The sequence below is a fragment of the Nerophis ophidion genome, linkage group LG21 (genome assembly GCF_033978795.1).
Source record: "Nerophis ophidion isolate RoL-2023_Sa linkage group LG21, RoL_Noph_v1.0, whole genome shotgun sequence".
Taxonomy (NCBI): domain Eukaryota; kingdom Metazoa; phylum Chordata; class Actinopteri; order Syngnathiformes; family Syngnathidae; genus Nerophis; species Nerophis ophidion.
Window position 1 is genome coordinate 8,351,175 of NC_084631.1, and position 15,000 is coordinate 8,366,174.

General features: G+C 39.8%; 1 protein-coding gene across 2 annotated transcripts in view; it reads right to left on the reverse strand.

Annotated features, from left to right (window-relative positions):
- The window catches only part of scap (SREBF chaperone), a 66,633-nt gene extending 53,286 nt beyond the window's left edge, over positions 1–13,347 (reverse strand). For both annotated transcript variants that reach the window (XR_009803465.1, XM_061881729.1), the window contains exon 1: positions 13,156–13,347. The gene's annotated coding sequence lies outside the window, so the exon portion shown is untranslated. The remainder of the gene's footprint in view (positions 1–13,155) is intronic.
- Between the last annotated feature and the right edge of the window lie 1,653 nt (positions 13,348–15,000).

Consider the following 15,000-nt stretch of genomic DNA (forward strand, 5'->3'; position numbering starts at 1 on the left):
CACACACACACTCTTGTGAGACCACATACTGAAAAAGTGATAACAAATCATATCAAACACACAAACAACAAATTACACACACACACACACACACACACACACACACACACACACACACACACACATGCACCTAAGGTCGAGCAGCATGTCTCTAAGGTCCGGTGTGGTCGGTATGTACTCCACAGCATGTTTTGGCTGGTATGGTGACTCACGGAAACATTGGCTGGTAATTCTCTACAGGTAATTATCTGCAGGTAAGTTGCTATTAATAGACGACGCAGTAAACACGAGGGAAGGTCGTGAAGGAGGCCGTTTTCAGCTGGTGGAATCCTAGGCCACGCCCCCTCAGAGGTGCCGCCACCTCCACTGGGACATCGCCAAGAGGCCTGGAGTAGCAGGACAACTCTACAGACAAACACCACAAAACGTCTTCCTCCTTCCGGTCAACACTTCCTAAAAGTACCTCTTTCAAGGTGCCTTGCCATCGTTAAAGGATTTAAGGCCTACTGAAATGAGATTTTCTTATTGAAACGGAGACAGCAGGTCCATTCTATGTGTCATACTTGATCATTTCGCGATATTGCCATATTTTTGCTGAAAGGATTTAGTGGAGAACATCGACGATAGAGTTCGCAACTTTTGCTCGCTAATAAAAAAGCCTTGCCTGTACCGGAAGTTGCAGACGATGTGCGCGTGACGTCACAGGTTTTAGAGCTCCTCACATCCTCACATTGTTGACAATCATAGCCAGCAGCAGCTAGAGCTATTCGAACCGAGAAAACGACAATTTTCCCATTAATTTGAGCGAGGATGAAAGATTCATGGATGAGGAAATTTAGAGTGAAGGACTAGAAAATAAAAAAATACATAAATAAATAAATAAAGTAAAAAAATAAAAAAAGGTGATTGCAGTGGGAGCGATTCAGATGTTATTAGACACATTTACTAGGATAATTCTGGAAAATCTCTTATCTGCCTATTGTGTTGCTAGTGCTTTAGTGAGATTGAATAGTACCTGAAAGTCGGAGGGGTGTGGCCACGGGTGTGTCAACCCAGTGTCTCCGAGGGAGGTTACGGCAGCTGCCGCAGGACGGAAGCTCTGCTGATGTCTCACAATTTTCTCACCTAAAACATGTGGTCGGGATCTATGTTCGCTTAACCGCTCTGATCCATAGTAAAGCTTCATCTTCGGGAATTTTAAACAAGGAAACACTGGCTGTGTTTTTGTGGCTAAAGGCTAAAAGCTTCCCACCTCCATCTTTCTACTTTGACTTCTCCATTATTAATTGAACAAATTGCAAAAGATTCAGCAACACAGATGTCCAGAATACTCTGTAATTATGCGATTAAAGCAGACTACTTATAGCTTGGATCGGGCTGGAAAATAATGTCCGCTACAACCGGTGACGTCAAACGCAGGCGTCATCATACCGCAACGTTTTCAACAGGAGACTTCGCGGGAAATTTAAAATTGCAATTTAGTTAACTAAAAAGGCCGTATTGGCATGTGTTGCAATGTTAATATTTCATCATTGATATATAAACTATCAGACTGCGTGGTCGGTAGTAGTGGCTTTCAGTAGGCCTTTAAAGGCTTCATGTGGCCAGTGACCTTAAAGGGGAACATTATCACCAGACCTATGTAAGCATCAATATATATCTTGATGGTGCAGAAAAAAAGACCATATATTTTTTGAACCGATTTCCGAACTCTAAATGGGTGAATTTTGGCGAATTAAACGCCTTTCTGTTTATTGCTCTGGAGGCGATGACGTCAGAACGTGACGTCGCCGAGGTAATACAGCCGCCATTTTCATTTTCATCACATTACAAACACCGGGTCTCAGCTCTGTTATTTTCCGTTTTTTCGACTATTTTTTGGAACCTAGGAGACATCATGCCTCGGCGGTGTGTTGTCGGAGGGTGTAACAACACTAACAGGGAGGGATTCAAGTTGCACCACTGGCCCGAAGATGCGAAAGTGTCTGCCGCCAGACCCCCATTGAATGTGCGGGAGTGTCTCCACATTTTACCGGCGATGACAGACAAGGCACAGAGATGTATGGATAACCTGCAGATGCATTTGCAACGATAAAGTCAACAAAATCACAAAGGTGAGTTTTGTTGATGTTGACTTATGTGCTAATCAGACATATTTGGTCGCGGCGTGACTGCCAGCTAATCGATGCTAACATGCTACGCTAATCGACGCTAACATGCTATTTACTGGCGATGCTAAAGCAGACAAGGCACAGAGATGTATGGATAACCTGCAGATGCATTTGCAACGATAAAGTTAACGAAATCACAAAGGTGAGTTTTGTTGATGTTGACTGCCAGCTAATCGATGCTAACATGCTATTTACCGGCGGTGCTAAAACAAACATGGCACATAGATGTATGGATGACCTGCAGATGCATTTGCAACTATATTACGTTTCCTTCCACCCACATTTAATGCGAAAAAAACACTTAACAATCGACGGATTTAAGTTGCTCCATTATCACAAAATGCAAAAGTCCTGATCGTTTGGTACACACATTTTACCGGCGATGCTAACGCAGCTATTCGGCCATGCTATGGCTACAAATAGCGTCAATAGCTATTCGCTCAATAGCTTCAGTTTCTTCTTCAATACTTTCATACTCCAACCATCTGTTTCAATACATGCGTAATCTATTGAACCGTTTAAGCCGCTGAAATCCGAGTCTGAATCCGAGCTAATGTCGCTATATCTTGCTGTGGTATTCCCATTGTTTGTTTACATTGGCAGCACTGTATGACGTCACAGGAAAATGGATAGTGGTTTCGAAGATAGTGAAAATAAGGCACTTTAAAGCTTTATTTAGGGATGTTCCGGGACCGGTAAAATTAAAAAAAAAAAAATTAAAAAAATACAACAAGCCACTGGGAACTGATTTTTATTGTTTTTAACCCTTTTGAAATTGTGATAATGTTCCCCTTTAATGGGCAACACATCCGTCATGTCCTATGATGCCACATATGCAACTTCATATGATATTCATGCCCAGCACTATACGCACGCCTGGGGGGTCCAAACTGTTGCCACTAAGGGCCGCACACTGTAATACCAAGGAATAGGGGGGAGGGGTCCATATACAAAAAACACCCAAAATATACAATATTTTTCCTTAAAATATTTCAAAGTTAACAGTTTTTATAAATTAAGTAATTGGAGTCTTGAATAGGTCAATCATTTATAACAACATGTATTTTGATTCATTATTAAATATTTTGAGAGCAGGTCAAAGTAGTCTGAGGAAGGTTTGCAAATGTATGTTGTAATTATCTTCTATTATTTTGCATGTGGTTTTAGTACAAAACATAACTAAAATTAAATTGAAGTTTGATTTAAAAATGTGTGAAAACATTAATTTAGCGGGGGCTCTGTCACGCCAAATTTCTTCCCCCCTACAAAAACCTTCCCCCCGTTAGACATTTGGCGTGACAGACCCTCTAATGCCTGAAGGACCCCAATGAGGGTGGAAGGACCTTAAAGCAGCCCACACAGCTGCCTGTTTTAAAAGCATTATAATTGGCTGATTGTCATTGGTGAAAAATAACGGAAAGGAAAAAAATATTAGCATTCCAGCATGCTAACCTTTCAAGCTATTTTTGCTTCGCTAATTTTGCAGCTGTAACCCTTAAAGGGGAACATTATCACCAAACCTATGCAAGCGTCAATATACACCTTGATGTTGCAGAAAAAAGACCATGTATTTTTTTAACCGATTTCCGAACTCTAAATGGGTGAATTTTGGCAAATTAAACGCCTTTCTATTTATCGCTCTTTTAGCGATGACGTCAGAACGTGACGTCGGCGAGGTAATACAGCCGCCATTTTCATTTTCAACACATTACAAACACCGGGTCTCAGCTCTGTTATTTTCCGTTTTTTTGACTGTTTTTTGGAACCTTGGAGACATCATGCCTCGACGGTGTGTTGTTGGAGGGTGTAACAACACTAACAGGGAGGGATTCAAGTTGCACCACTGGCAAGAAATCTGCCGCCAGACCCCCATTGAATGTGCCAGAGTGTCTTCACATTTTACCGGCGATGCTAAGACAGACATGGCACAGAGATGTATGGATAACCTGCAGATGCTTTTGCAACGATTAAGTCAACGAAATCACAAAGGTGAGTTTTGTTGATGTTGTTGACTTATGTGCTAATCAGACATATTTGGTCACGGCATTACTGCCAGCTAATCGATGCTAACATGCTACGCTAATCGATGCTAACATGCTATTTACGCTAGCTGTATGTACATTTGAAACTAGATACCCACATTTAATGCGAAACAAACACTTACCAATCGACGGATTTAAGTTGCTCCAGTGTCACAAGATGCGAAAGTCCTGATCATTTGGTCCGCACATTTTACCGGCGATGCTAATAAGGCAGCCATGCTGTGGGCCAATTCATTAGGTACACCCACACTATGGCCGAATAGCATCAATAGCTATTCGCTCAATAGCTTCAATTTCTTCTTCAATTTCATTTTCGCTATCTGCCTCCATACTCCGACCATCTGTTTCAATACATGCGTTATCTGTTGAATCGCTTAAGCCGCTGAAATCCGAGTCTGAATCCGAGCTAATGTCGCTATATCTTGCTGTGGTAACCGCCATGTTGTTTGTATTGGCAGCACTGTATGACGTCACAGGGAAATGGATAGTGGTTTCGAAAATAGCGAAAATAAGGCACTTTAAAGCTTTATTCAGGGATATTCTGGGACTGGTAAAATTTTGAAAAAAACTTCAAAATGTACAACAAGCCACTGGGAACTGATTTTTATTGTTTTTAACCCTTTTGAAATTGTGATAATGTTCCCCTTTAAGTCATATAACTTGCTTAAAGCAACCCACACAGCTGCCTGTTTTAAAAGCATTATAATTGGCTGACTGTCATTGGTGAAAAATAACGGAAAGGAAAAAATATTAGCATTCCAGCATGCTAACCTTTCAAGCTATTTTTGCTTCGCTAATTTTGTATCTGTAACCCTTAAGAGTCATATAACTTGGTATTATCACGCCCTCATTGGGGTCCTTCAGGCATTTAAGGGCCTGTCACGCCAAATGTCCTCTGGGGGGAAGGTTTGTGTAGGGGGGAAGAAATTTGGCGTGACAGCTCCAAATAAAATTATACCTTGGGCTAGGGCTGGGCGATATATCGCGGGTTTGTCTCTGCGCGATATAGAAAATGACTATATCTGTCTCTCCTTCTCACAGACAAGCAGGCGCACAAACTTACACACGTCACGTCATACGTATACGCCCTCGCCCAGCAGAAAGGTAGCAGAATGGGTAACGTTAGCTGTGATGCTAACGTAGCCGTACGAGTCGTAATTCGAGAGAAAGAAAGTGCGAATCTGGTAACAAATGAAGGAAGACTTAATTCCCAATAAAAACAGCAGGGGGTCCATCGTCTGGCGGTGGTTCGGCTTCAAGAGGGAATATGTCGAACAGACAACCGGAATTTGTCAAGTGTGGGGCAAAAGCGTTGCTATAAAAAGTAGCATTACTGCTAATACGTAGCATCGTTTGAAAAGTCACTCGCTAGAGAATGTAGAGAATTTAATAAAGTCCGTAGTAACATACCACATAGTGAAGGACGAATACTATTTGATTTCCTATTATGCAGCTCATTTTTATTTGCACTTAGAATGTCTCTGACAATCTTGCACTTTCTGTTTTGGAAATGACTTGAATGTTTGTGCCACTGCTTAATAACTTTAATAAATACACTTTTGGTCAATTGACTTAGTTGTGATTTCCCTCTCTGCATGAAAGTTTAAAAGGAGCATATATGAATGCAGTATGAAGAAGAATGTTTTAATGTAGACACATAGAATCATCATACTACTGTGATTATATGCATCAAGTGTTCATTCAAGGCCAAGGCAAAATATCGTAATATATATCGTATATCGTGATATGGCCTAAAAATATTACGATATTAAAAAAAGGCCACATCGCCCAGCCCTACCTTGGGCCACAATTTAGCTAGGAGTGGCCCTGGGAAGGGTGAGGACCACACCAGATTTCAGGAAGTCCATACATGGCATTTTCCAGCGTCCGGCGGTAATTGCTGCTCGCTGATGTTTGAAGCTTTTTCTTCGAAAAAAAATGTTTTTCAGCTGTCATAAATGTTTGTTTTTCCGTTGAGCTAAAAGACCTACAGCTGTTTCGTGAACAAAGCATATAGTTCCTCTAATTAAACAAAAGTAAAATAAAATCTAATACAATGTCACGGTTATAATCGTTGTCACTGTGCTATAGAGATGCGCGGTTTGCGGTCACAACCGCGGAGTCCACGGATAAACCGGGGGTCGGGCGGGTGACATGACGAAACAATTTATTTCAAATAGATTCGGGCGGGTGGCGGTTGAAACAATTCGGAAATATATATTGTAATAATCCCAGGAAAGTATGCTCATACAACTTCTTCGTTTGTCTTGTCTTTATTGCACAGGATGTAATACAACCACACAACAGCTCTCATGTCTTTAACGCTTTTCCCGGGACAACTCGAACTTTCACTTCCTGTCGAGAACGTCACTTCCCTATCTCTCCCGGAAGTCCCGCCCCCCCAGCCAAAGTCATTGGCTAACACCCCGTAGCCAGCCGCTACATTATACATAGTTAAATGTTATGTTGAAGAGGTTCATTTAACCTACTGACGTGTATTTATAAATGGTAGATTTATATAGGCTAGTAGGTAAAGTGTTGTACCTGACAACTCTTGATGGTACAATCCATATAACACGTCACAGACAACGTCACGCTAACATCACGTGACACCTCTGATGAAGGCTGCAGAAGCAAGGTAGCCCAAACTTGTCAGGTACAACACTTTACCTTACTAGCCTATAGAAATCAACTATTTATAAATAGTTAAATGTTGTTACCCACATACGAAAAACAAGCAGCACTATTTGAAACAGTGTGTGGGCATACTTTTATTTTAAAGTGTCTCGTTTGGTCTGTTGACGGATGTAAGGAAGCTACTTCCGGGTATGAGTTAACTTTTTTTTTTGATGTAATGAGAAGGGCGAAAGACTAAAAAGTGTCACAAGGACTTTAAACGTTTGGGCTATAAGAGTCAGATTATCACAATTTTCTCCTAAAAGAAGCATGCAGGCCAACGAGGTATTTGTTTGTCATTTGTTGGTATTTTACTTGGTAAAATGTTTGATCCACATGCTGTGCATGTTATTATTTTTATGTTTGTAACGTGCTTTATTTATTACAGTTTTCACTGTGAATTTGAAGGGAAAGTAAGCCTTCAAATAAATAAGTTCAAGAAAGCCATTTTGTCTGTGCTATTTGGAGGGAGTTACACTTTCTAACCTCACTAATGCCTTGCATCGTCTATATTAGATATATAACAACGGGCGGGTGTGGCTTTGATGAAATGTTGGTTCGGGTGGATTGCGGGTGGATGACGACTTTAGTGATGTGGTTGCGGATGATATAATTGCCTATCCGCACATCTCTACCGTGCTAATTATTCTAAAACTAACATTTTTTACATTTTTTTCTTCTGCTGTACATCGTTTGATATGTTTAGACAGTTTCTAGACACCAACATTAGTAACATTTAACATCAAAATATGATGTAAACACCGAGAAAAAGTTAAGGAATGAACCATTTAGTGCAGGGGTCTCAAACTCAATTTACCTGGGGGCCACTGGATGCAGAAAATGGGTGACGCTGGGCCGCAAGAAAATATTTCTTAAAAAATTCTAACATGCACTTTTTAATGATTTCACCTTCTTTGAATAGCTTTCCTGCGTTAACAACATACTTGGCAACTAATGCGATCTTTCCGTGAACCACCCGAAAATCAGTGCCCCTCTCGACAACAACATTGAGGGCGTACCGTGATGTCACTGCCATTAAAGTCCTCTACAGTCTGCCATCTCGTCCGCTTTTCCACCATTCAAACAATGTGCCGACCCATTCACGTGTTGTATGAGGCTTCTGCAGACCCACAGAAGTGACTGCAAGACATATTTGGTCAACAGCATTACAGGTCACACTGAGGGTGGCCGTATAAACAACTTTAACACTGTTAACACTGTTTAACACTGAACCCACACCAAACAAGATTGACAAACACATTTTGGGAGAACAGCCGCCACAACATAAACACAAAAGAACAAATACCCAGAATCCAATGCAGCCACAACTCTTCCGGGCTACAATAGGAGGCAGAGTTGGGGCGGCGGGGGTGTATATTGCAGCCCGGAAGAGTTAGGGCTGCATGGGATTACGGGTTATTTTGTTCTGTTGTGTTTATGTTGTGTTATGGTGCGGATGTTCTCCCAAAATATGTTTTTCATTTTTGTTTGGTGTGGGTTCACAGTGTGGTGCATATTTGTAACAGTGTTACAGTTGTTTATACGGCCCCCCTTAGTGTGATGTGTGTAGATCAAATATATTTTGCAATAACACACGTGCGTCTTGCATGGCCAGATGCAACATATAACTGGGCTTGCACGCTGTCAGTTCAGGATGTAGAGGGCGCTAAAGGCAGTGCCATTATGGCACTCCCTCAATATTGTTGATCTGGTAAATATCGACAAAGGCTTCGATAGAATTGGTGCCCTAAAATTCAGGGGTCTCCCGGGAAAATTGGGGACGTTGGCAAGTATGACGCTCTCAAGCGCCCGTTATATTAAACTCACCAACATTAAATTATCATATCGAAGTGCAGGCCGTTATTGGCCCGCATGTTTGAGACCCCTGCTCTATTTATATCAAAGTAAAATAAAAACTAATACAATGTCATGGTTATAATCGTTGTCACCGTGCTAATTATTCTAAAACTAACATTTTTTATATATTTTTCTTCTGCTGTACATCGTTTGATATGTTTAAACAGTTTCTAGCTACTAACATTAGTAACATTTAACATAAAATATGATGTAAACACCGAAAAAAAGTTAAGAAATGAACCATTTAGTAAAATAAAATATGACTTTGTAAGAAACACTTGCTAGCTTGGCTATTAAAGGCCTACTGAAACCCACTACTACCGACCACGCAGTCTGATAGTTTATATATCAATGATGAAATATTAACATTGCAACACATGCCAATACGGCCTTTTTAGTTTACTAAAATGCAATTTTAAATTTCCCACGATGTGTCCTGTTAAAAACGTCGCGGAATGATGACGCTTATGTTGACGCGTGCTTGTGACGTTATTGGTTGAAGCGGACATTTTATCCCAGCACCACTCACGGATAAAAGTCGCCTGCTTTAATCGCATAATTACACAGTATTTTGGACATCTGTGTTGCTGAATCTTTTGCAATTTGTTCAATTAATAATGAAGACTATAAAGACGAAAGCTGTTGGTGGAAAGCGGTGGATTGCAGCTGCCTTTAGCGACCAAAACACAGCCGGTGTTTCTTTCTTTGTTGTGAAGCTTTAATATGGAACAGAGCGGTCAAGCAAGCATGTTTCTCTACCACATGTCAACCGGCAGGTTTCGGTGAGAAAATTGTGGTAATAAGTCGGCTCTTACCAGGGACATGAGCTGAGCTTGCGTCCTCCTGCAGCAGCTGTCAAAGAGGCAGCTGCGACTTTCTTGGCTTCCATCAGAGACACTGGCGGTCACCACACCCCTCCGACTTTCAGGTAGGACTATTTAATCTCACTAAAACACTAGTAACAAAATAAGCAGATAAGGGTAGCAACACCGATGCATCGGCGCATGCGTCGAGCTCGTAGAGCGAAACCCTGTGTCGATGCGCGTGCCGCCTTTAGAAAGTCACGTGACCGATCATGAGCTGTTTGGTCACGTGACCGATACACGAACTGTGTCGCACTGACGTCTGCGCGCCAACCTGTGTTTATAAGGAAGTGCATCTGTCAAGGAGATACTGCTGCCAACAGAGTCGCCGCATTTCTGTCGTTGTTTATTTGTCATTTTTCGTCGTCGGGGATCATTTCCGTTGGGTGGGAATATTTTGATCATATATCGGGAAAAAAAGGTATTTGTGTTCATTTCCTTGTTGTTTCATCCAAAGTTTCCAGTATTGTCCCACCCACACAATCATCCTATTAGTTACATTAAAAAACGATGACGACCAATATCTGCTATATCTCAGTTGGTAGAGTGAAGGACCGTAGTTGTTCATGCTGAGTTCCGCAGGGCACTTGTTCGAATCCAGCTCAAACTTTTTTATCATGAATTGATTAACATGGACCCCGACTTAAACAAGTTGAAAAACTTATTCGGGTGTTACCATTTAGTGGTCAATTGTACGGAATATGTACTGAACCATGCAATCTACTAATAAAAGTTTCAATCAATCAATCAACAGTGCGTATTCAGAGCGCATGTAAAAAATTATTTAAAAAATCCCAGTCCACAAGTATCCTCATTAACAACACGTTCTCTTTGATTTCCATGTTATGATACATGTTCACATTATTTATTGACTGTATCTAAAAAAGATAAAAATATATTTTTATTAAAATGAAGATATGAAATAATCCTAAATGAAATACAATGATTTGGTTTGTATTATTGTATATACTAGGTCAGTGGTTCTCAAATGGGGGTACGCGTACCCCTGGGGGTACTTGAAGGTATACCAAGGGGTACGTGAGATTTTTTTCAAATATTCTAAAATTAGCAACAATTCAAAAATCCTTTAAAAATATATTTATTGAATAATACTTCAACAAAATATGAATGTAAGTTCATAAACTGTGAAAAGAAATGCAACAATGTAATATTCAGTGTTGACTGCTAGATTTTTTGTGGACATGTTCCATAAATATTGATGTTAAAGATTTCTTTTTTGTGAAGAAATGTTTAGAATTAAGTTCATGAATCCAGAAGGATCTCTATTACAATCCCCAAAGAGGGCACTTTAAGTTGATGATTACTTCTATGTGTAGAAATCTTTATTCATAATTGAATCACTTGTTTATTTTTCAACAAGTTTTTAGTTATTTTTATATCATTTTTTCCAAATAGTTCAAGAAAGACCACTACAAATGAGCAATATTTTGTACCGTTATACAATTTAATAAATCAGAAACTGATGACATAGTGCTGTATTTTACTTCTTTATCTCTTTTTTTCAACTAAAAATGCTTTGCTCTGATTAGGGGGTACTTGAATTAAAAACATTTTCACAGGGGGTACATCACTGAAAAAAAGTTGAGAACCACTGTACTAGGTCATAAAATCAGTGTCAGTTGAGTCGGTCCATAGGTTGCCTGTAGGGATTTTTAATGTCCAGCAGTATTGTCACACAGTATTGACACAGCATCAATACAGTTTTGCAATGTGTCGAAACGATACATGACGCCTCATCACCCCATCACTAGATAAGGGATTTTCCAGTATTATCTTAGTAAATGTGTTTAAAAACATCTGAATCGCTCTCACTGCCGTCACCTTTCTTTTTCTAGTGCTTCACTCTAACTTTCCTCATCCACGAATCTTTCAGCCACACCCCTCCGACTTTCAATCAATTAATCAATCAATCAATGTTTACTTATATAGCCCTAAATCACTAGTGTCTCAAAGGGCTGCACAAACCACAACACAAACCACTACCACATCCTCGGTAGGCCCACATAAGGGCAAGGAAAACTCACACCCAGTGGGACGTCAATGACAATGATGACTATGAGAACCTTGGAGAGGAGGAAAGCAATTGATGTCGAGCGGGTCTAACATGATACAGTGAAAGTTCAATCCTTATTGGATCAATCCATATTGACATACTATTTAACTCACTAAAACACTAGCAACACAATAGGCGGATAAAGGATTTTTCAGAATTATCCGAGGAAATGTGTCTAATAACATCTAAATCGCTCTCACTGCAATCGCCCTATTTTTTTTTTTATACTCTTTTTCTTTTTCTAATCCTTCACTCTAAATTACTTCATCCACAAATCTTTCATCCTCGCTGAAATTAATGGGGAAATCGTCGCCTTCTCGGTCCGAATCGCTCTTGCTGCTGGTGGCCATGATTGTAAACAATGTTCAGATGTGAGGAGCTTTCACAATTTACTTCCGAGGTCATGATTAATACAGACGTTTTGTTAACGCAATATTATAAAAATATAACACTATATCATAAAAATACAGACGTTTTGTTAACACTATATTATAAAAAAAAAAAATTTTTAATTTACAAACATAAGCTATGGGATGACGCATTTACTTCCGGGGTCACGTTTCCTCTTATGTCATCCCATAGCTTGTGTTTGTAAATTGATTTTTAAATATTTTAATAATATAGCGTTGACAAAACGTCTGCATTTTAAATAAATAAATGATAAATGGGTTGTACTTGTATGGCGCTTTTCTACCTTCAAGGTACTCAAAGCGCTTTGACACTACTTCCACATTTACCCATTCACACACACATTCACACACTGATGGAGGGAGCTGCCATGCAAGGCGCCAACCAGCACCCATCAGGAGCAAGGGTGAAGTGTCTTGCTCAGGACACAACGGACGTGACGAGGTTGGTACTAGGTGGGATTTGAACCAGGGACCCTCGGGTTGCGCACGGCCACTCTCCCACTATAGCGTTATATTTTTATAATATTGCGTTAACAAAACGTGTGTATTGATCATGACCCCGGAAGTAAATGGGGGCGGGGGGGAGGTTTTTGTAGGGAGAAGAAACTTGGCGTGACAGAGCCCTACAACCTGTGACGTCACGCGCACATCGTCTGCTACTTCCGGTACAGGCAAGGCTTTTTTATTAGCGACCAAAACCGATGTTCTCTACTAAATCCTTTCAGCAAAAATATGGTAATATCGCGAAATGATCAAGTATGACACATAGAATGGACCTGCTATCCCCGTTTAAATAAGAAAATCTCATTTCAGTAGGCCTTTAAGTTAGCTTAGCCGCACATTGTAAACTACATGGATTAAAAAAAAAAAACTAAACAGTACTTTAAGTAGAAATCTTGTAAAGTAGCGACAATGCTAGTTTAACCCGTTTTAAACATCCTGTGACTTGTCCTTCTTATGCTAGAATGCTGAAAAGGCCTCTTTCAGGTATAGAAAGGTGATAAAAGTGTTCATTTAAATGGCACAACACATCTAAGCTCATGCTAGCGGGGGAAAGCTTACCCTTGCCTGGACGGACGTCACCGAGTCCCCGCAGAGATGGATATATCCCTCCAGGAAGGCAGGAATGTAGTTTAAATGGAGGACGAGTCCAAAAAAAGTGTTTAAATGTCAGCTCGCGTGTTTCCAGTCTCAGGATGACCTGCAGAACCTGCTTGTGCAGTGAAGCTCATGCTTCTTCTTCTTTGTTGTTGTTCTCCACTGCGGCCTGCCAACGCACGGCGACCTCTAGTGGACACGCAGCTTTTGTGTTGTTTTTTTTAACAAAAGCGGTTTATTTATTTATTGCCCTGCAACCTTTTTTTCAGTGCTGTACCCCCTGTGAACATTTTTTTTTAATTCAAGTACCCCCTAATCAGAGCAAAGCATTTTGGGTTGAAAAAAAGAGATAATTAATAAGTAAAATACAGCACTATGTCATCAGTTTCTGATTTATTAAATTGTGTAACAGTGCAAAATATTGCTCATTTGTAGTGGTCTTTCTTGATCTATTTGGGAAAAAAAGATATGAAAATAACTAAAAAATTGTTGAAAAATAAACAAGTGATTCGATTATAAATAAAGATTTCTACACATAAAAGTAATCATCAACTTAATCTTTGGGGATTGTAATAGAGATCCATCTGGATTCATCAACTTCGTTCTAAACATTTCTTCACAAAAAAAGACATCTTTAACATCAATATTTATGGAATATGTCCACAAAAAAATCTAGCTGTCAACACTATTGTATTTCTTTTCACAGTTTATGAACTTTCTTTCATATTTTGTTGAAGTATTAGCCAATAAATATATTTATAAAGGATTTTTTAATTGTTGCTATTTTTAGAATATTATTTAAAAATCTCACGTACCCCTTGGCATACCTTCAAGTGCCCCCAGGGGTACACGTACCCCCATTTGAGAACCACTGGTCCAGGGTCTACCAAGACTTCCGCCCAATTGTAGCTGAGATAGGCATCAGCGCCCCCCGCTACCCAAAAGGGAATAAGCGGTAGACAAATGGATGGATGGATGGATGGTTGGTTTACTTACCGGTATTTAAATTAATTTATTGCATTTGAATTTTGCCCAACAGATTTTTTTTACATCAAATTTTGCAAAAAAATGTCGTTGATTATATTTGAACAAACTGAAAATTCAGTTTGTTCAAATAGTGTTTTAAAATTCAACGTGTAATCACTGTACAAAATAAAAATATAATGAGCAGAAAAAAAAAATATGTATACAAATTAAATGCAGAAAAAAAAAATCATTGTTAGAAAAAAATGAAGCGCAGAAAAATTAAATGTATAAGAATTGAGTGCAAAAATCCATCCATTTTTCTACCGCTTGTGCCTATAGGGGTCGCACGGGGCGCTTTAGTTCGTCTAAATATTCAATGTAAAAAAATTCTGACTAGAAATATTTGGTGTAAAAAAAAAAATCGTGCAGAAAAATTAATTGTTTGGGGGGGAATGATCCAGTGGAGAAAACTGATGTCATGTCTGTGATCATGTTTTTGTTTCGCCATGTGCTCTTTGTCTTTTGGACTCTTTAATTTCCTGTTTTTTTCCACTCCCTTGTCTGGTTTCCTTGGTTACTCATTTTGTCCACCTGTCTTTGGTGGACAAAATGCCCGCTCACCTGCTTCCCGAGCACTAATCAGAGGCAGTATTTAAGCTTGTCTTTGCCAGTCAGTCGCCCTGGGGTCAATGTGATCTTTTCTTGCTCTGTGCTGACTTGTGTCATGCCTTGCCATCATTTCGTGCATCATGCCATGCCAAGTAAGTTTTGTTTGAATTATGTTCATAGTCTCTTTATGCGTTAGCTTTCTTCCTTAGCCCAAGTTGTGCCTCCGCTGTGAGC